We start from the raw sequence: 19,987 nt of genomic DNA, 5'->3' as shown, positions 1-19,987 counted from the left end.
CGGTGGCAGGGCTCGGGCAGCGATTTAAAGGGCCCGGGGCTCGGCCACTGCTACCGCCCCAGGCCCTTTAACTTGCCGCCGCAGCCCCGCCGCCGCTACCTCAGGGCTCTGGCAACAGGGCTCCAGGGACGATTTAAAGGGCCCGGGGTGGTAGTGGCAGTCGGAGCATTGGGCTGTTTAAATCACCGCCCGAGTCCCCGGCTACCGCTACTATCCCGGGGCTCCAGCAGCGCGGCTCGGGTGGCGATTTAAAGGGTTCGTGGCTCCCATTGCCGCTACCCTCCGGAGCCCTTTAAATCGCCACCACAGCCCTGCTGCTGGAGCCCTGGGGGTAGGCAGTGGGGGTCGGGCGGTGATTTAAAGGGCATGGGGCTCCCGGCTGCCACTACTGCAGCGGAGCCCCGTCCCTTTAAAGATCCGCCAGAGGCTGGGGCCCTGGGGTAGCGGCGGCAGCCGGGAGCCCCCGTGATGGTGATTTAAAGTGCCCAGCGCTCCGCTGCGGTAGTGGCAGCTGGAGCCCCGGGCCCTTTAAATCATCCCCAGGGCTCCCGGCTGCTGCTACCACAGCCCCAGCCCCGGGCACTTTAAATCCTGATTTAAAGCACCCGGGGATTTAAAGGCCCTGCCTCTTCCAGTAGAGGCCCCACTTCTTCCGGTTGAGGCCCCGCCCCCTCCTAAGGACACAGGAGTACCGGTAAGTCCTTTAAGTTACTTTCAACCCTGCCCAGGGATGTCCCACATATACCATTTTTCAGTCTGTGCCATTTCTCTGGGGGAAGCATTGATCTCAGAGTCATATTCTAATGTCCATTGCACAGTTCTCCTGTATTTGCCAAACTTGAATGAGTACTATTACAACTGGGTGTGTGAGGAGGAAAAAGAGGAGATGTTCAAGCATGATAACTGGATGCTGATGGACAAAACAAATAAAAATGCCAGATCGCTGCTGGCATTCATGGAGCAGCTCCACACGGTGGAACACCACTTCTGGACCCAAGAAACAAGTATTGATTGGTGGAATTGCACTGTAATGCAGGTGAGGGACGACAAACAGTGGCTACATAACTTTCGGATGCAAAAGGCCACATTCCTGGATCTGTGTGCTGAGCTCACTCAGCACTCCAGCACGGAGACACCAGAATGAGGGCTGCATTGGCAGTAGAGAAGCAATTGGCAATCATGCTCTGGAAGCTTGCATCACCGGATTGCTATTGGTCAGTGGCTAATCAGTTTGGAGTTTGAAAATCCAGTGGGGAACACTGTATCCAAGTGTATAAGGCCATTAAGCATATCCTGTTCCACAGGACTGATACTCTCAACAATGTGCAGGAAATAGTAGATGGATTTGCAGCCGTGGGGTTCCCGAACTGCAGAGGGGGCGATAGACAGGCTGAAGTCCCTATTCTGGCACCATCCCACCTTGCCAGTGAGTACATAAACCAAAAGGGGTAACTTTCCATGCTTATGCAAGCCCTGTTGGATCACCGTGAAACTTCACTTTTCCATAAACTGCATGCAGGGTTATTCTTCCCTGACAGGTACATTACCATTAGCAATGTTGAAATGCCAAGAGTAATTCTGGGGGACCCAGCCTACTGCTTGCTCATGAAACTATACACCTGCCACCTCGACAGCACCGGAGAAAGATTAAACTACTTGCTCAGCCGGTGCACGAGGACTGTTGAATGTGTTTTGATAGATTCATGGGTTGCTGGTGTTGTTTATAGATCAGACTGGATCTCAGCAAGGCAAACATCTCCATCATTAGAGCTGCATATTTTGTATTGCATAATATCTGTGAGGTGAAGGGGAAAGGCTACAGGCAGGGTGGAGGGGTGAGGAGGACTGGCTTTCTGCTGACTTTGAACAGCCAGACACAAAGGCTATCATTACAGCCTTTCTGCCCCCACTTTCCATCTGACCAAGGAATACTGGCAGAACCCCCACTTCTTAATCCTGGGCAAAGACCATCTTCCATACACCCATGGGGCCACCACTACATTCCAGAGATTAATGGACAAAGAGTTACGACCACATGGGCAGTATGTGGCTGCTTATATCAATGACATTGCATTAAAAATGACTGATCCAGGAACCTGTTTTGTTTTTAATTTGCAAACAGATACATCTGACATCAGCCTTAGAGCTGTACTGTCACAAGAAGTGTGGGGAGAGGAACATCCTGTCCTTTATCTTAGCAGGAAGTTGTTCCCCCCAAGAAGTTGTCTATTCAGTGATTAAGAAGGAGACCATAGCAGTAAAGTGAGTTGTAGATGCTCTACACTACTACCTGTGGGTCAGTCATTCTGGCTGGTGACTGACTATGCATCCCAAGGATGGCTACAGTCCATGAAAGACCACAACTCCTGAATCTTGTGGTGGTACTTATCTCTGCACTTTTACTGCTTTGAAGTATTACATAAAACCAGAAGAGATCATAAAAATGCAGACTTCTTTTCATGAGACCTGGGGAAGGACCTTTCATCACAACTCTTCCCAGCAACTCTGGAGCTGAGGGGGCAGGTATATGATAGGGTTTGCAGACCCCACCACACTAAACCAGAGCAAGACACGGAGCAGTACTTGGCCAGAGAGATCCCACCCCTCAACAGCTGCAGCGTATGTCCCAGGTGGAGGGACAGTTTACAAAGGGCACTAGTAGCCCAGTGAGAGGGGAAAAGGAGTTACAGGCTGCAACAGGAAGGGAGGTGGATGCCTGGAACTGTGGGCAGAGAGACTGCCACCTTGGTAAGGCCACTCTGGAAGCAGTGATGCATAGTGCCCTCCCTTCCCCCCACCCACCCACTTTGAAGTTGAGAAGATAGGAGATGCCCCAAAGAATGGTACTTTGTCCCCTGGCAGATGAAGCAGAAACTACTAAAACTGTGACCATGCCCAAATGGGGGAACCCCAGCCTCCAGTGACCGGGAGGGGAGGGGGGAGTGTAAGTTGGGGTGAACGAATGAGTGGTTTGGAAACTGTAACACTCCTTTATTTAGGGCCCTGGGTCAGGACCTGGTGGAATGGGTGGTCCCGTGTCCCCCTCCTGTAATCCCTCTCCCCTCTGTTGTGACAGAACCTCAGCGAGGGAAGAGGGAACAGACAGGAGAATCTGAGGCCTGCGTATACAACCCAGACAGGCCCCTTCCAGCACAACCAGACTGAAAAGAACTGTTAAGCCACTGCCTGACCACTAGGCCAGCTGGCTATCAGACTGACCTGCTACAGAGCATTTGAGACCTGGTGCGATGATCTGAGCCCTCATTTGAGCTCTATCCATATGTGGGGACATTTTTTTGCCAGAATGTGTCAAGTTTAAGAAAAGCTGTTTTTTTCCCCCGGGGCTATAGCTCAGGAACACCTTGGTCAAATGGCTCCACATTTTGGATCACTGGCCACACCCCAGACCCTCATGAGGCACACCAAATTTCCAGTTTCAGAGCGGTAGCCGTGTTAGCCTGTATCAGCAAAAAGAACGAGGAGTACTTGTGGCACCTTAGAGACTAACCTCATTCTTTTTTCCAAATTTCAAGGCAATCGGACTAACCATACGGATTTTAGAGCACTTAGAACATTTGAGCTTTAAACAAAGCTTGTCTTAACTGTAAAAGAATAAATTTCAACATGCTTTTCAAGAACCGTATTGCTAAATACTTTCCATGCATTATCTTGTCCCCCATGCAGCCTAATGAAAAACTGTTTCCAAGTAAAAGTTTATTTTTCTAAGTTGAAAGAGCAAGGTTCAACAACTGTGAATTCCATGAGCCTTACACCTATTTTCACTACTACATAAAAACAAATTGATTTTTGTGATAAACTTAATACTAATTAAGAGAGTTTGGAAAATACAAGTTACGCATGTTCTTCAATGGAATCAAGGCACATTCCATTATTTATTTAGTATGAACAGTTTTATTATAAAGAAATGAGCATACCCCTGTTCTGTATATTTTTGTAATACTTGGGGGTTAATCTTTTAGTGTTTATGAGACTGACAGTACTCACAGCAGCCTGTGTGGGTAGAAGCTGTTCTCATTTCTCATTTCCTCAAGCACCTCATTTCTGACCAGCATTCCCTGATACATAATCTTAAACTTCTCCTGATTAAAAATTATGAACTGTGTAAAAAATTGCTGGTTTTTTTTAAAGGAGACTAGGCTGAGACCCAACAAACTTATGCTACTTGTGACTCAGAGTCATATTTAAATCCTAACTTCCAGCTTTGTCTAGTTTTTAAACTATTTTTCCACATAGCTTTTGATCTTAAAAATTCTCTCTTCCAAAAAATAATACAAACCAAAACCCTCTGCTACAGTAATCATTAGTTATAGACTCATACACTTATAGATTGTAAGGTCCTCTCTACAAAGGAAAAAGGACTGTAAGCTGTCTAAAATCCTACCTGCCACATGGGGCCACAACAGGCGTACCCCTAACTCACCCAGCAATATCGTCAATTTATCCAGTTACAAACTCAACCCAGCAGAAGAGTCTGTCCTATCTCGGGGACTCTCTTTTTGCCCCAGCACCCCCATGAACATGATACAGTTCTGCGGTGATCGGGAAGCCTACTTTCGCCGCCTCCGACTCAAAGAATACTTTCAAGGTAACACTGAACAGCGCACGATACACAGATACCCTCCCACCAACAACACAGGAAGAAGAACTCCACATGGACTCCTCCTGAGGGTCAAAATGACAGCCTGTACCTATACATAGAATGCTTCCGCCGACGTGCACAGGCAGAAATTGTGGAAAAACAACATCGCTTGCCTCATAACCTAAGTCGTGCAGAACGCAATGCCATCCACAGCCTCAGAAACCACCCTGACATTATCATCAAAGAGGCTGATAAAGGAGGTGCTGTTGTCATTATGAACAGGTCTAACTACCAGAAGGAGGCTGCCAGACAACTCTCCAATACCAAATTCTACAGGCCACTTTCCTCAGATCCCACTGAGGAATACACTAAGAAACTGCACCATCTACTCAGGACACTCCTTACACTAACACAGGAACAAATCAACATACCCTTAGAGCCCCAACTGGGGTTATTCTATCTACTACCTAAGATCCACAAACCTGGAAATCCTGGACGCCCCATCATCTCGGGCATTGGCACTCTCACTGAAGGACTGTCTGGATATGTGGACTCCCTACTCAGACCCTACGCCACCAGCACTCCCAGCTATCTCCGTGACACCACAGATTTCCTGAGAAAACTACAATGCATTGGTGACCTCCCAGAAAACACCATCCTAGCCACCATGGATGTCGAAGCTCTCTACACAAACATCCCACACACAGATGGAATACAAGCTGTCAGGAACAGTATCCCTGATGATGACACAGCACAACTTATTGCTGAGCTCTGTGACTTTATCCTCATGCACAATTATTTCAAATTTGGTGACAATATATACCTCCAGACCAGTGGCACCGCTATGGGCACCCGCATGGCCCCACAATATGCCAACATTTTTATGGCTGACCTGGAACAACGCTTCCTCAGCTCTCATCCACTCATGCCCCTTCTCTACCTACGCTACATTGATGACATCTTCATCATCTGGACCCATGGGAAGGAGACCCTGGAAGAATTCCACCATGATTTCAACAGCTTCCACCCCACCATCAACCTCAGCCTGGACCAATCTACACAGGAGGTCCACTTCCTAGACACCACCGTACAAATAAGCGATGGCCACATTAACACCACCCTATACCGAAAACCCACCGACCGCTACGCCTACCTTCATGCCTCCAGCTTCCACCCCGGTCACACCACACGATCCATCGTCTACAGCCAAGCACTGAGGTACAATCGCATCTGCTCCAACCCCTCTGACAGAGACCAACACCTACAAGATCTTCACCAAGCATTCTCAAAACTACGATACCCACACAAGGAAATAAAGAAACAAATCAACAGAGCCAGACGTGTACCCAGAAGCCTCCTGCTACAAGACAGGCCCAAAAAAGAAACCAACAGAACTCCACTGGCCATCACCTACAGTCCTCAGCTTAAACCTCTCCAACACATCATCAGTGATCTACAACCCATCCTGGACTATGATTCCTCACTTTCACAGACCTTGGGAGGCAGGCCAGTCCTCGCCCACAGACAACCCGCCAACCTTAAGCATATTCTCACCAGCAACCACGCACCGCACCATAACAACTCTAACTCAGGAACCAACCCATGCAACAAACCTTGATGCCAACTCTGCCCACATATCTACACCAGCAACACCATCACAGGACCTAACCAGATCAGCTATAACACCACTGGCTCATTCACCTGCACGTCCACCAATGTTATATATGCCATCATATGCCAGCAATGCCCCTCTGCTATGTACATTGGCGAAACTGGACAGTCACTACACAAGAGGATAAATGGACACAAGTCAGATATCAGGAAAGGCAATATACAAAAACCTGTAGGAGAACACTTCAGCCTCCCTGGCCACACAATAGCAGATGTAAAGGTAGCCATCTTACAGCAAAAAAACTTCAGGACCAGACTCCAAAGAGAAACTGCTGAGCTCCAGTTCATTTGCAAATTTGACACCATCAGATCAGGATTAAACAAAGACTGTGAATAGCTTTCCAACTACAGAAGCAGTTTCTCCTCCCTTGGTGTTCACACCTCAACTGCTAGCAGAGCACCTCACCCTCCCTGATTGAACTAACCTCGTTATCTCCATACTGATTTATACCTGCCTCTGGAGATTTCCATTACTTGCATCTGAAGAAGTGAGGTTCTTACCCACGAAAGCTTATGCTCCCAATACTTCTGTTAGTCTTAAAGGTGCCACAGGACCCTCTGTTGCTTTTTAAGGTCAGAAGGGACCATTATGATCATCTAGCAGGCACAACGCAGGCCACAGAATCTCACCCACCCACTCCTGTGACAAACCCCTAACCTATGCCTGAGTTATTGAAGTCCTCAAATCGTGATTTAAAGACCTCAAGGTGCAGAGACTCCTCCAGCAAGTGACCCGTGCCCCACCCTGCAGAGGAAGGCAAAAAACCTCCTGGGCCTCTGCCAATCTGCCCTGGAGGAAAATTCCTTCCCAACCCCAAATATGGCGATCAGTTAAACCCTGAGCATGTGGGCAAGACTCACCAGCCAGTACCCAGGAAAGAATTCTCTGTAGTGACTCAGATCCCACCACATCTAACATCCCATCACAGACCATTGGCCATATTTACTTGCTAATAATCAAAGATCAATCAATTGCCAAAATTAGGCTATCGCATCATACCATCCCCTCCATAAACTTATCAAGCTTAGTCTTGAAGCCAGATATGTCTTTTGCCCCCACTGCTCCCCTTGGAAGGCTGTTCCAGAACTTCACTGCTCTAATGGTTAGAAACCTTCATCTAATTTCAGGTTTAAACTTCCTAATGTCCAGTTTATATCCATTTGTTCTTGTGTCCACATTGGTACTAAGCTTAAATAATTCCTCTCCCTCCCTGGTATTTATCCCTCTGATATATTTATAAAGAACAATCATATCTCCCCTCAGCCTTCTTTTAGTTAGGCTAAACAAGCCAAGCTCTTATCTGTGATGCCCTGTTTCATACATACAATTAATACAGCATGTAAGTAAATGTAATTTAAATCCAATAAGTGGATATGGCACCAGAGGGGGAGGCAGGAGATCTAGGATCTAATCCCAGCTTTGTCATCGACTTGCTATGATGCTCTGAGTAAGTCACTTCATCCCTCTGAACGTCAGTTTCCCAAACTACAAAATGGCGATAATAATCCTTACTCACCTTTGTAAAGTTCATTGAGATCTATGGGTGAAAAGAACAACGTAAGTGCTAATTATTACTGCTGTTAATAATATAAATACACTATTCTTTGGAAAGTCATAAAAAGAGATATGGAGAAAAAAGACAGTTACCTTTTCCGTAACTTTTGTTCTTCAAGATGTGTTGCTCATGTCTACTCCACAATAGGTGTGCGTGCTCGCCACGTGCACCAGTGCCAGAAGTTTTTCCCCAAGCAGTACCCATAGGGGAGTGCCTTAGCGACTGGAGTGGCGCCTCCATGGTGTGGTATAAGAGGCGCTGTGTGCGTCCCCCACCCTCAGTTCCTTCTTGCCAGACAACTCCAACAGAGGGGAAGGAGGGCAGGATGTGGAATAGACATGAGCAACACATCTCAAAGAACACCAGTTACGGAAAAGGTAACTGTCTTTTCTTCTTCGAGTGATTGCTCATGTGTATTCCAAAATAGGTGATTCCAAACTATATCTGTTGGAGGTGGGAAGGAGTTCACAAACTCTTGGGATGTAGAACGGCCCTGCCAAACCCGGCGTTCTTCCTGGTCTGAGAGACAATCACATAATGCACAGTGAACGTGTGAACTGAAGACCACGTGGCAGCCCTACAAATGTCCTGAATGGGAACATGGGCCAAAAAGGCAGCCAACGAGGCCTGCACCCTAGTCGAGTGTGCCTTCACAATTGGTGGCAGAGGGATTCCCGCCAGGTCATAACAGGTACGGATGCACGAAGTGATCCAGTTGGAGAGCAACTGAGTGGAGATCGGCCGACATTTCATGCGCTCGACCAAGGCGATGAACAGTTGCGAGAACTTCCTGAACGGCTTAGTCCGCTCCAGGTAAAAAGCCAGAGCCCATCTCACATCCAGCATGTGGAGGCGGCGCTCCTCACTGGAAGCATGGGGCTTGGGGTAAAGGACCGGCAGAAAAGTGTCCTAACCCATGTGATAGGCGGAGACCACCTTCGGGAGGAATGAAGGGTGTGGGCGGAGCTGGACCTTATCTTTATGAAACACCGTGTGCAGGGGCTCAGAGGTCAGAGCCCTGAGTTCCGAGACCGGCCTAGTTGACGTGATCGCCACCAGGAAGGCCACCTTCCACAAGAGATGTGAGCAGGAGAACATGGCTAGCGGCTCAGATGGGGGCCCCGTGACACCAGATTTAAGTCCCACTGCGGGATAGGAGGCCTAACATACGGGAAGAGATGATCCAATCCCTTAAGGAATCGGCTAATTGTAGCATGGAAGAATACCATGTGGCCCTGCACTGGCGGACAGAAGGCCAATTTGGCCACCAGGTGTACCTTGACTGACAAGGGTGCCAGGCCCTGGGCTCTAAGGTGAAGGAGGTAGTCCAGAATAAGCTGGATCAGGACGGCCACCGGGGAAACGCCCCCCTCATCCGCCCATCTAGAAAACCGAGACCACTTTGCCTAGTAGGCTCGGAGCGTGGAGGGCTGCCTGCTTTCTAGGAGAACGTGCTGAACCCCTTCCGAACACGTCCTTTCCTCCCTACCTAACCATTGAGCAGCCACGCCGTAAGGTGGAGTACCGCTAGTTGGGGTGGAAGAGGCAGCCCTGGTCCTGGAAGAGCAGGTCCGGGCGGGACAGCAACGGCCACGGCAGGGCGATCGCCAGGCCCATGAGGGTCCCGTACCAATCCTGCCTGGGCCATGCCAGGGCAATCAGAAGGACCTGGGCCTTGTCTTTCTTTATCTTTTCCAGGACCTTGCCGATAAGCGGGAACAGGGGAAAGGCACAGAGAAACTGGCTTGACCAGGACAGGAGAAAGGCATCGGAGATAGCGCCCCATCCCAGCCCGCCCGGAGCAGAACCAGAGACAGTGACGGTTCTGCCGAGTCGTGAACAGGTCCACCTGGGGAATTCCCTACACTTGGAAAAGTCTATTCACCACCTCTGGGTGGAGAGACCACTTGTGCTGAGAGGAGAAGTCCCTGCTCAAGTGATCGGCCGTGGGTTCTGGGCACCCAGCAGATGGAAGACCAGTAGGCAGATGTTGTAGGCTATACAAAAGTCCCACAGCCTGAGGGCTTCGCGTCAGAGGATCGGGCCCCACATTGCCTGTTAATGTAGAACATTGAGGCTGTGTTCTCCGTGAGGACCCTGACCACCCGGCCTTCCAGGTGTGAGTGGAAGGCCATGCACGCCAGCCGTACTGCCCTGAACTCCTTGACGTTTATGTGGAGGGTCAGATCCTGAGCCAACCACAGACCTTGGGTCTGAACGTTCCCTACATAGGCCCCCCATCCCAGGTCTGACATGTTGGACACCAGTTCCAGCAATGGGGCCCTGCCCCTGAATGGGACCCCTTGGAGCATGTTTCTCGGGCAGGACCACCACCACAGGGAGGTGATCACTGGCTCGGGCACTGTGAGAACTTTGTCCATCCTGTCCCTGGCCCGGGAGAACTCCAAGGCCAACCAGAGCTGGAGGGGCCTCATCCTGAGTCTGGTGTGACGGACCACATATGTGTACGCTGACATGTGACCCAAGAGCTGGAGGCATGCTCTGGCTGTTGTCACTGGAAACCTTGTGACTGTGCCGATGAGCTCCTTTAGGGTCTCGAACCTGTCCGGTGGGAGGGAGGCTCTGGCTGACGAGGCGTCCAGGACCTCTCCAATAAACTCTATGTGTTGTACTGGAATTAACGTGGACTTGGTGTTGTTTACCAACAGGCCCAAAGTGGTGCATGTGGACAGAAGGAGTGCTACGTGATCCAGAACCTGTGACCGGGAGCTGCCCTTGACCAACCAGTCATCCAGATAGGGGAAGATCTGGACCCCCCAGCGCCTGAGGTAGGCCGCCACCACAGACATACATTTCGTGAATACCCTGGGGGCAGTGGATAGGCCAAACGGGAGGACCATAAATTGGTAGTGTTCCTGCCCCACCGTGAAACAGAGGAAGTGTCTGTGCCCCTCAAAGATATGAATGTGGAAGTACGTGTCCTGCAGATCAAGGGCGGCATACCAGTCCCTGGGATCCAGGGAGGGGATGATGGAGGCCAGGGAGACCATGCAGAACTTGAGCTTCACCATGTACTGGTTCAGGCCTCACAGGTCCAAGATGGGCCTGAGCCCCGCTTTGGCCTTCGGGATAAGGAAATAGCGGGAGTAGTACCCCTTGCCTTTGAACTCCCCCGGTACCATTTCCACCACTCCTAGGCCCAGGAGCCACCCCACCTCCTGCTCAAGCAGAGCCTCGTGCGAGGGGTCCCCCAGTAGGGGCAGGGAGGAAGTAAACTGGAGGGTGTAGCCCCAGGAGATGGTGTTGGGACCCATCGGTCCAAGCCGTGACCACTCCAGGAGGAAAGCACACAACCGATTGAAGAAGGGAAGCTTTATTGAGGGTGGATCCCTGATGAGAACTGGCATGGTGCCCCCGGGCATCCTGTCAAAACCGCCTTTTCCCTGCTTGCTTGCCCTTGGAGGACCCAGGCTGGGGGGCAGGCCAAGACTGCCTCTGTGGGCGCCTCGTATAGTCCTGTGACTTCTTATAAGCGGTCTCATATTTTGAATGGGTGGCTTGAGCGGGAGTCTGCTGCGGCTTGAACTTAGGTTTAGCCGGAGACAGAACATCGAGACCCAGGGTCTGGAGAGTCGTGCGGGAGTCTTTCAGGCCATGCGGCTTTGTATCTGTTTGTTTTGCAAACAGAGCTTTACCGTCAAACGGGAGATCCTGCAGGGAGGTCTGTGCCTCACTGGACAGCCCAGAGAGCAGGAGCCATGACACCCTTCTCATGGACACCGCAGAGGCCATGGACCGCTTGGCTGTGTCTGCTGCATCCGAAGCTGCTTGCAGGGTTGCCCTGGCAGCCGCTGTGCCCTCCTCCGCCAGCGCTTTGAACTCCTTCCTGTTGCGCTCCTGGAGGGAGTTCTCAAACTTGGGCAGGGAGCCCAACATATTGAACTCATACCAGCCCAGGAGAGCCTGGTGGTTCGCCACCCGTAACTGGAAGCTCGAGGACGAATAAATGTTTCTTCCAAATGAGTTCAGCTTCCTTGAATCTTTATTTTTTGGAGTAGGGGCTGGTTGGCCCTGCCGTTCCCTGTGGTTGACCAACTCGACCACCAGGGAGTTAGGAGCAGGGTGGGTGTATAAGTATTCATGCCCCTTGGCGGGTACAAAATACTTGCATTCCGCTCTCTTAAAGATGGGGGCCAATTAGGCCAAGGTTTGCCACAGGGCATTTGAAATTTTGCCACCCCTTTGTGGAGAGGCAAGGCCACCCTGCCCGGTGCCAAGTAGGACAGTACATTAAACAGGGAGTTCGAGGGCTCCACCATCTCCTCTGCTTGGAGGTGGAGGCTTGATGCTACCCTTTTTAAGAGTTCTTGGTGGGCCCTAAAGTCCTCCTGAGGGACGGAGGGAGGAAAAGCCATAATTGCCTCATCTGGGGAGGGTGAGGAGGCCAGCACGGTACTTTGTGTGTCCACTGGCACTGAAGAGTCCACAACCTTGTCGGTCTCCGGGCACGGTGCCGAGGATGTACGTCCCACGGACTCCCTCCTCAGAGGTCTCGAGAGGGAGGCCGATGGTCCTTCTGAGGCTCTGGCCACGGAGCGAGCCTCCACCGGGGGCTGCGTCAAGGACCACGGTGCCCACTGGTATCATTGGGCTGGCCACGAGGCCCAGTGCCACTGCACCTATTGTTCGGCCGGGCTGGCCCGGCCCATAGATGGACGACTACGAAGGGAGGCCGGGCTGACATACAACCTGCCACTGTCCCTGGACCAGGAGGAGCACGGTGCCGGGAGCGATGCCGACCACATGACCAGGATCCCAATGTGGAGGACCAGTACTGTCGGTAACAGCTGCTCTGCGATCAGCTCCAGCGGGCGGACCTGCAACGGCGAGACGCCAGCAATCAATGCCTGGGGCTGTGGAGGCGGTGCCGTGGCGGGGTCCTGGAGCAGGACGAGGAACGGGAATGACATCGACGTTCGTGCCTTGACCGGCTGCAATAGCCCCTCCGAGACAAGGACCTTTGGCGTCGTCTGCCTCGGTCCCATCGGTGTTCGCTCCTCGAGGCGGAGCCGTGCCGAGAGTCTCGGTCAGATGGAACCGAACCAGACAGCCTGGGCGATCCACGTGGATTTTGCCCTGAACGGACGCTGGGCGGTGAACAGTTTCGGGAACGTTCCCTCGACTGAGCCCGGTACTGAGCCGGGGGTGACTGTGGAGATCCCAGCAGCGGCTTGCCTCTAGAGCGTGGGACTGACATCGGCGGTGCTCCTGGTACCGGCATGGACATAACATCGCGGGCTGCCTGCAGGGCCTCCGGTGTGGAAGGCATCCAGACATCCGGGGAGGCCTGCTCCGAATGGTCCGGGCTACTCCACTCGACTTGAGTCGAAGGCCTAGAGGCCAGTGGGGATCGCAGACTGCCCAACATGGGTCTAGCCTCTGTCCCGGGTTTACTCCAGTGCTGCGGCAAAGAAGACCTCTTCCTAGCCTTCTTGGCGTGCCCCGTGAATGGGGAGCGGTGCCCACTAGTCGATGGCACCGAAGTGCCCGGTGCCGACTTGAAGCAGCGCACCAGAGCCGGGGTCAGCGCCGACTCCATCAGAATAGCCCGGAGCTTAATGTCCCTTTCTCTCTTGGTCCGAGGCTTAAACGACTTGTAAATCTTGCAGTGATCGCTGAGATGGTTTTCCCCCAAACAGAATAAACAGTCCGCGTGCGGATCACTCACTGGCATAGATCGCCTACAAGAGTCGCACAACTTAAAACCCAGGGCACGGGGCATGCCCCAGCCCGGGCGCTCTAGCTAAACTAAACTAACGAAACAACTAACTAACTACAGGTACCATACACTGAACGAACAAGCAGTTTTGGGGACGAGCTACAGCAAAGCTGGAGCAGAGCAGTTCCGAAGCACCTTCACTGGTGGCAAGAAGGAACTGAGGGTGGGGGGAGCACGCAGCGCCCCATATACCGCACCATGGAGGCGCCACTCCAGAGGTCACTAGGGGAAAAACTTCCGGCACTGGTGCACGTGGCAAGCACGCACACCTATTGTGGAATACACATGAGCAATCACTTTAAGAAGAACCTATTAGACAAATATTTCCATCAACAAATAACAACAACAATCTGATTGCTGTTTATTTCAGAGTGGTGGAAGGTATATTTTCTCATCCTTTTAAAAATAACATGTATATATTATATATATATGCTATGTACATCGGCCAAACTGGACAGTCCCTACGTAAAAGGAAAAATGGACACAAGTCAGATATTAGGAATGGCAACATACAAAAACCTGTAGGAGAACACTTCAATCTCCCTGGACACACAATAGCCATCCTGCAGCAAAAAAACTTCAGGACCATACTTCAAAGAGAAACTGCTGAGCTTCAGTTCATTTGCAAATTTTACACCATCACCTCAGGATTAAACAAAGACTGTGAATGGCTAGCCAACTACAAAAGCAGTTTCTCCTCCCTTGGTGTTCACACCTCAACTGCTAGAAGAGGGCCTCATCCTCCCTGATTGAACTAACTTCATTATCTCTAGACTGATTCTTGCCTGCATAGTTATACCTGACTCTGGAAATTTCCACTACATGTGTTTGACGAAATGGGTATTCACCCACGAAAGCTTATGCTCCAATACGTCTGTTAGTCTATAAGGTGCCACAGGACTCTTTGTCGCTTTTTACATGTATATAAAAATAGATTACAATAAGTCCCCCATTAAGCAATGCATTACATTTATTACTATTTTACAAGATAGTGTGCTTCTCCTGGCAGGATATTGATTGAGCTTCCTAAAATGTCATTTACAGCAGGCTATTTATGTGATGATATTTCTATCGCACTGAAATTCCTATCTCTAAGACCTTTTTCTTCTCCAAGGAGAAAAATTATTTTGCAGACAAAACTGGAAGTTTCTCAGTGATTTAAGTAAAGGGATTTGACTTTTCTTTTCTTTAAAATAATTTCATTTTTTTAGCATTTGATTACCTATGTTAACACTAGAGAGAGATCTAACTAATTCTATATAATATATTACATGAAAAAACTACATTGAAAACATTAAGGTTGCAAAGTCAAGCATTCAAAAATTAGGATTGCCTAAGGTTGCCCATCCAACCTTAATTCAGTCTCTTTGTGCATATGCATTATGATACAGTCTTTAATTACATGTTCACATATGTTTTTTCCACAGGACCCCTGCCTCATTCAGTACAGGATGGACAGTGCTCACTTAATTAGCAGCTCTTCAATATTTTATCTTCATTGCTCAATGTGTAGCCCCAGATCTTATTTACTGCACACTATTCAAACTCTGCTCTGAGATGTAATGATTAATTTCCTCATGGGTTTTTTTTTATGGTGCTCATCACTAACTATGTGTGCTGCCCAACCCCAAAACACCAACATACCCCTAAACTCTGTATGTTACCCCCAATGACCAATAACTGACGCTTCAAATTTTCTGTATCGTTTATTTTTTTAAATATTCTCTAATAAAATTTAAATCTGAGACCTTCACAAACACTGATTAATTAATCTTCACATCATCCCTCTGAGAGTGGTCTGGTGGGTGAGTATATCCCCATTTTACAATTGCAGAATAGAGGCATAAATTAGGTTAAAAAGTATCCATTAATGTTGAATGCACAATTTGAGGCTTGGGAGCTGATTTTTCAGAGTACTTAGCATTAAAGAGCACTTTCTGTGTTCAAGATACAGCTCCCAGTGACTTCAAGTGCAGCTGTGAGTGCTGAGAACTTCTGCAAACGCTAGGGTCTCAAGTTGGACACCTAGAAAAGTAGGAACACACAACTAGTGAAAAGTTTGGTTTGGGACAGGAACTCTGTTGCAGAGGCAGGTATAGAATTCAGTTCTTCAGGGCAATATTAATCTCCCTTAACCCTGAGACCATTCTTTCTCTTCCTGCAATCCTTTGCTTTGTTCACCACACACCTTACAACTTCTGCAAAAAATTAAACAAGGGGTCCTTCAGACAACAGCCTCTTTCACTACATAATCCTGATTCATCCTCAGTGTACAAACCATTTTCTGCACTGAATGTGGCAGGGGGCCTATGGAAAAAACAGTATGTGATTGTGCAATTTAAAACTGTATCATAATGCATATACTTAAGGAGACTGAATTAAAGTTGCAAGGCAGCCACCGGGATATACACTTTGGCAGTGGGTTTTACAGATATTTTTTGACGGCAGAGGAATGGTGAAACTCAGAAGTCTTACTCACCATTCCAGGTTCTGGAGCGGAGTGTGCTCTAATGGGTACAGATGCTTCTGCCCCGTCCCTCCAGCCTGTGCCAGTCCAGGCTCTCCCCAAAGCACCAGTCCCACATTCCAGTCTATCCCTCTGCCCCCTACTTACTCATTGTCCCAGTCTCTGCCCTCCTCAGCTCTTCATTGCATTTCCAGTCTCCTCACCCAGCCAGTCCTAGTTTCCCTGCCCTCCCCTCCCACGTTTCTCATCCGGTCTCAGTCATCCCACACACAGTAGCTCCTACTCCTCTCTCTCTCTCCTGTTTCCATCCCTATGCTCTCATGCCCAGTCTCCTTGTCTAACAAGTCCTAGTCTCTCTCCAAGCCAGCTCTCAGTTCCACTCGGACCTCCCCACTGGCTCCTTGTCCCAAGCTACTCACTCTACTTCCACCACCCCACGTCCAGCTTGTTTGCTCTGCATTCAAGTCAACCAACTTCCTCCTCCATGCTGCCTGGGAACTGGCATGAGGAGGACTGAGAATACAGGACAGGCAGTCTCCCTAGTCTCAGTTCCTGTGCCCAGGGCCACAGTGGCCCTCAGCATCCAGAAGGAGCAATTGCAGGGAAAGTCCTGCTCAAACTCGGCATTCCTGGGATGGAGTTTGCTCAGTACAGATGGAATATTTGGACAATTTAGCTGCTAAATTCCAAGAAGTCTCTACTGAACATGTGTGAACTGAGACTTTTCAAAGGCTCATAACTTGGCCAAATTTGGGTAGTTTTTCACAAAAATGGCAAAAGGCACACCCCTGACACCAGGGCAATCCCCCTGCCAGTTTCAAATTCCATCTCCAAAGCATGGAGTTGCTAGAGCTTCTCAGTGAAACAGCTGTGAAAAATTCTTAAATGCAAGCAAAACAACGTATTTTTTTCCCCTAATTTTGTTCTCAAAAATGGCAGAGCCATTTCTGATGGAACTTTGCCAAAAAAATTCAGCCTGAGGCAGACAGCTGGCATGGAAACTTGCAGACTAAATGGTATGTGTTTGGCAAAGCTATAAGCAACTGAAAAGAGAATCTCATAATGAGAAATGTCGGACAACCTTAACTGTAGGTGGCACCATGAGCTCCGCCTATAATTAATACCTCCTGTGACAGGACTGTCTGTTGCTCAGGATGAGGGCAGCCAGTGCAACAACGCATTGGCTACATACCACAAAGTAGCCAGTCTGCACAACATTAAGAGGCCCCATTCAAGTCCAAGGCCTTTGATGATGTGAAACAAACCATATAATAAGTGTTCAAAACCAAAGCAGCATACCCAATGCAGCACAGAAACAAAAATAAAACGCCTAACAGCTAAAGGAAATAAAACAGATCAATAACATTTTCCTTTCCACAATCCTGCCTATGGACAACCAGTGGCGGCTCCAGGCACCAGTGCTCCAAGCGCGTGCCTGGGGCGGCAAGCCGCGGGGGGTGCCCTGCTGGTCCCCGTGAGGGCGGCAGTCAGGCAGCCTTCGGCGGCATGCCTGCAGGAGGTCCGCCGGTCCCGCGGCTTCGGTGGCAACGCGGCGGCGGGTACGCCAAATCCGCAGGACCAGGGACCTCCTGTAGGCATGCCACCGAAGGCGGCCTGCCTGCCGTGCTTGGAGGGTCCAAAAAGCTAGAGCTGCCCCTGAGGACAACCAAGCCAAAGTGAGTGGGCATAGGGAAGACAGAAATGGGAACCTCACTTGAAACGATTCCTTCCTTTTATCTGGCTTGATAGCCCAAATGAACCTTGTTGTGACCATAAAACAGTCACCTGTCACCTTGGCAAGTGGTTGCCAGATATATATATATGATCGCCAGCACTCACTCCCAAATACATCTTCCAGTGGCTGCTGTTGGTTGGTTGGCCACACAACAATCTCTCCTTCACAGGAGGACCGTGCAGTTGTCCATGCTATGTGTCACACATAAAGAACATGACTGCTATATGCACATTCCTCTTCCCCCCCTTTTTCACAGTGCTGACATTACTGACAGCTGACTTCTCTCAACATCAGTCTTATATGTGTCTTTGAACTATATGTGTAAATTAATGTTCCACCCTAGTGCATTTATTCAATAAATTAGAATGTAATACAGTGTCACAAAGTTCTAAAAAATTCTAGAGGCTTTGAAAGTCTGTGTAATATATTTTTGCACTTAGCACGACTATAAAAAATACATTAGTTAATAATTATTTTATTTTTCCCAGTAGTAATTGGGGGAAGCACATAAACAATTATGTATTTTTATGGAAATTCAAACCAAAAGACTCAACATCTTAGGGTTTCTCCCCTCTCTTCCCCCACCCTCCACTTCTTTTTAAACCAGAAAAATATTTTTTGGCACTCATTTATGTTTTCAACATTGTCCTGACATCTGTTCTTAAAAATCATAGTGAAAGGGATGCTTTTAATTACAAACACAAATAAAATATGATAACACTCTATTTTTCTGTACTAGGGAACTGCTAAGTAATAGGAATTTGCATGACTATGTTCTATTATGCTGGCACATGCAAAACTTAGGAACAATCATTCTTTCTAGTTTGACAACACTTAAAAGAGTAACACTGCTTCTACCTTCCTCTAGGATACTTTAGGTCTCAGACAAGATGAACACTATCATTCAACCGTGTCAATTGGAAAACAGCTATTTAATGTTGGGTTCTCTTAAACAGAGACATTTGGGTAGCAGCTTTAGCATGTGAACAAAAGGTCACTGGGGCCTTTACTACAGGTTTCAGACACATTTCACTTGAGATGCCTCTACCAGGAAGTTGCCATATTATTTTGAATCCTCATCTTTACATCTAAATGTCTATTAGCCTATCAAGTAATTTACAAAAATCCTGAATCCCATACCCATACATCTGATTGAAAACAACACCTAACTTGGGTGCCTAAGGATAGGCTTGTAATGTAAACCATTAACTAGTAGTGACCTAATTTTCACAGATACTGAACACCAGCAGCTCCAGCTGACTCCAAAAAATGGTGGGGGCTCAGCCTCAACTGAGAATCAGGCCACATTTGTTTAAGTGCCTAAATATGGATTTAAGTGTCTAATTTTAGGCATCCAAGTTTCAAAATGCCATTTCACTCTATACTTTCCTTAAAACATGATAAAAGGAAATTTCCCTATGCTCATTTCAGGTAATATATTCCATTTTACACGGCACTGTACCTTCAATCTAGATTTCACAGTAAAATATAAATAAAATATTACCATTTTAGTGCTAAGCATAGAATGAGCGGTCTGGAGGTTTAAGTTCTAGTGTCAGCTCTTCTGTAAACTTGCTTTGTGAACGCTGGTAAACCACTTACTCTCTTTGTTCCACGGTTTCCCCATCTGCAAAATGATTGTTACAAGGCTTAATTAATATTTGCAATTTTAATTAGGTGCTTTGAGATCCTCTCATTAAGGTTACACAGAGCTACAAAATATTATTACCAAGATTACTTTGATTGTAAACTTTTTGGAGCAGAGGTTACCTTTCTGTTCTGTGTTTGCACCGCACTTAGCACAACGGGGCTGGGGCCATGACTGAGGTGCTTAAGCACTATCACAATACAAATAATAATAATTCAGAAATATTTCAAACAACATACACTACCAACATTCACTGAATCAGGAAGGCTGTCTGACAAGCCCTGGCGGATTACATATTCTACAAGAATCTTGAATTAATGATTATGAAAGTTATAGATGAATAATCTTGTACCAGACATAATGCCAAACACAGTGTAAAATTCCTCACACAGCTCAGCTAGTGAACTTTTCAGACCTGGCCTGCAGCATCCTACGATATTGGGGCCAAATTTTGGCCTGGATGGAACTTTTGGGCTTCTCTTGAACACAGATGGACACCTATACCAAAATGGTGTGGTAATTTCAAGAAGAGAGCAGAGATAAACTCCTTTTCACATGTGACCCAATTCT

General features: G+C 48.4%; 1 long non-coding RNA gene across 8 annotated transcripts in view; it reads right to left on the bottom strand.

Moving 5' to 3' along the window:
* LOC117873229 overlaps window positions 1-19,987 on the bottom strand; it is an 89,752-nt gene that overhangs the window by 33,220 nt on the left and 36,545 nt on the right. For 6 of the 8 annotated variants that reach the window (XR_004644670.1, XR_004644668.1, XR_004644667.1 and 3 more), the window contains one exon: window positions 19,274-19,396. The exons of the other annotated variants lie outside the window; for them this stretch is intronic. This is a non-coding gene — a long non-coding RNA (uncharacterized LOC117873229). The remainder of the gene's footprint in view (window positions 1-19,273; window positions 19,397-19,987) is intronic. 8 annotated transcript variants of the gene reach the window in all.

Source organism: Trachemys scripta, chromosome 2 (assembly GCF_013100865.1).
Source record: "Trachemys scripta elegans isolate TJP31775 chromosome 2, CAS_Tse_1.0, whole genome shotgun sequence".
Taxonomy (NCBI): domain Eukaryota; kingdom Metazoa; phylum Chordata; order Testudines; family Emydidae; genus Trachemys; species Trachemys scripta.
Note: the sequence above shows the minus strand (reverse complement) of the source record. Positions and strands in the feature narration are given on the sequence as shown.